The following is a 3,152-nucleotide window of genomic DNA, read 5'->3' as shown; positions in this document are numbered from 1 at the left end:
GTGAAACAATGCTGTGAGTTGTGCATCCTCGATCAACTATAGCTAATCACAGATGTATTATAAAGATCCTGACCCCTATTATACTCATAATTCCTCTAGCAGCTACAGGCTGGTGATTGATTTAGTTCATCACACAATGAACATTGTCCATATTAGAGGAGCTGCATGACTGATCATTGTACTCACTGGCTGCTAGCCAGCTATGATAGAACCAATTATACCTGCAACCCAGCCAGTGGCCCCCCTTAACCTGTGAAAATGATGATCTGGTGCTAATGAAGTGAGTGAATTAGAAATTCCATCTGCCTCACCACCACTTATCTCTGATAGGCTGTAGTTTTCAAGGGCAGTGTGCTAAAAAAAAAAATTAGATGAATATTCTCATAGCCAATTAGAGAACAAGACTAATGTGTAGGGATGCTATAATTAAACTTGAGAATTTGTACATTTAGCATCATTCTATGCCTTTATTTTCACCTTACTACTCCCATTTGTTTTGAAAATGGTTTGAGGGTGGAGGGAAAAGTTAGACAGAAGTATAACTTTAGTTTGAATCAGGCGATAGATTAGTTGCAATGTGATGTTGCACTTGCAGTAGGCATAGCAGTGCTTTGAGGTAAATGCTAACATGCTAAAAATGGCAATGCTAACATACTGATGTTGAGAAGGAAAGTACAGCTGAGGCTGATGTCATCATTTCTGCAGACATTTGGTCATAAAACAAAGTATCATAACTTTTAACCTGATGATGTAACTAGATAAAAAGAAGGCATCACCAAAGTTATTACAATTCAGCCTGAGGGACACGGATGTCTGCAGTGGTGGAGAGAGTATTCAGATCCAATACTAATTGGAGTACTAATACCACACTGTAAAAATACTCTTACAAGTAAAAGTCCTGCATTGAAAATGTTACTCAAGTATGTAAGTATAATCAGGAAAAATAGTCAATGCAGAAAAACGTCCCCTGTGACTGTTATTATATATTAACATATATCATTAGAATATTATTACTCATGCATTAATGTATGTAGTAGGTTGCAACTAATGAATATTTTATGGATTCATCTGGTGATCTTTTCAGTTATCAATAAATTGTTTGGTTTGTAAAAAAATGTAATGGCAATCCATCCAATAGTTTGAGACATTTCAGTCCAAACCATAAATGTCAACCTTGTGGTGGCGCTAGAGGAAACGTCAGAGAATCACAAAAGTCAGCAGGATTCATCCTCTGGGGAACATGAATGTCTGAAAAAAAAAAAAACTCATGACAATCCATCCAATAGTTGATATTTCAGTCCGGACCAAGGTGATGGACTGATCGACAGACTGACAGACTGACAGGCTGATGTTGCCATCCCTAGTGGGATGATGCCAGCATGGATGAAAATGGTTTGAGGCTGGAGGAAAAAGTTAACTTTAAGTTTAGTCAGGTAGTAACTTTCCAGTGCTACTTCCAAATGTCAGACAAGGTTAATAAAAAAAAAATTTCTTGCAAAAATTGTTGAAGTTGTTCTGCAAGCCTTAAGTGAAAATAAAGTTTTTGTACAGAGCTGAAGACCCCCACAGAAACAAGAAAATGGAAAGCACTCAGGCAGGCATTTTATTTTTTTGGGAGGAACGGGTTTATTTCAAAAAACTGTTATCATCCATAGCTGTACAACAGAAGCAATGAATACAAATGATCCATAATAGCCACATTTTTAACATGCTGATTGTAAAAAAGTCATCTTTTGTTTACCATAAACAGAATGTAAACAGAATTCAAAATGCATCTTATCATGTGTAACAAATGAAGAACATGAGATGCATACAATAGTGTGTGAAGACATTGTGAATATATTACATACTGTACATTTCAACAAAATGTACCGATAAAGCAAATCACATAATTATCAAGTGTCAACGAAAATGTGTTCCTCTTACATTCATATTTAGCTCTCTGCCAGCGTCGTGGCTCGTCACAGTTTTCAATGCACAGAAACAGAACAAACATACATTTGCGGTACAACAAAAAGGAGGGCATTTCATGGTTCATCTGATCGATCACGTAAACTGTATTTTTATGCACAATACAGACCATAATATATTAAGCACACAATATATTGTCCTTATTTTGTCAGAGGCAATCAGTTTGAAGGGAGATTATTGATTGCTCTCTGCAGTTGATCTTGCAGTAGTCAGGAGAATATTCATAATCAGCATTTTGATGAAGCACACATCAGGAGTGTCGTGTTCTAATGAGGCAAAAAAGCTACACACAAGTTTGAAAAACTCTCCCTCTGCTGTCAGTCACTCCCGTCGATGCTTTCCTTTCATTTGAAATACACCTTCTTGATCAAGAAGGTATTGCTGGTATCTGTTCTCCATACTGTAGGCTTCCCTTTCCCCCAACTTGAAAATGGATGAAAAAAAACAGAGGCTGCAGTGAAAATTCATTATTATTGCCACACTGTCTTTCTCAGTAAACCTATGTAGAAAAGGTGGCTACATTTTTAGGTGCTTTATCTGCAAGGTTTTCCTATGAGGTGGGTGGAAAAACAGAGGAGGCGTGGGGGCTGTGACTAACGCTACAATAAACCAATGCTCCCGATATTACCTGCAACCACTGAGATATCCACCTGAGGACAAACAGTTCATTATGCCATCATCTTAACGATCTATCATGTTCAGAGCGGCTGAAAAAGATTTCTGTTATCGGGCACTTGAGGACAGCAGGGAGGAAATGTCAGCCAAGAGGCAAATTAAATCTCTTAGCTATTTGTTCATACAAAAAAATCAGGGGATTTAAATGTCGTCTGATGGAAAGCGCAGATGAGACGGAGTCCTATCTCTGCGGCTGTTCAGACAGTCATCAGTGATAACTGCAGAGACGCAGGCTTTCCTTACGCTCCCAGACGGAGAGAATGACAGGCCATTTAGAAGAGTAGTTTTCTCACTCGGCTTAAAAAGTGGAAAAATAAGCCTCAGATCTATTGAGTCGCTGTTGCTGCTGACTGTAAGTTGTTGGGCACTGAAAATGGGTACTGTGCATATATTGTACACAAATTTCTATTCTCAAAATGAGATGCCAGACAGTATATTGTATATATATTGTAAAATGGTTGGTTTGTTCAAAAGAATTTCAAGCAGAGATTAAATACTGAACTTAC

This window comes from Enoplosus armatus, chromosome 14 (assembly GCF_043641665.1).
Source record: "Enoplosus armatus isolate fEnoArm2 chromosome 14, fEnoArm2.hap1, whole genome shotgun sequence".
Classification (NCBI taxonomy): domain Eukaryota; kingdom Metazoa; phylum Chordata; class Actinopteri; order Centrarchiformes; family Enoplosidae; genus Enoplosus; species Enoplosus armatus.
Note: the sequence above shows the minus strand (reverse complement) of the source record.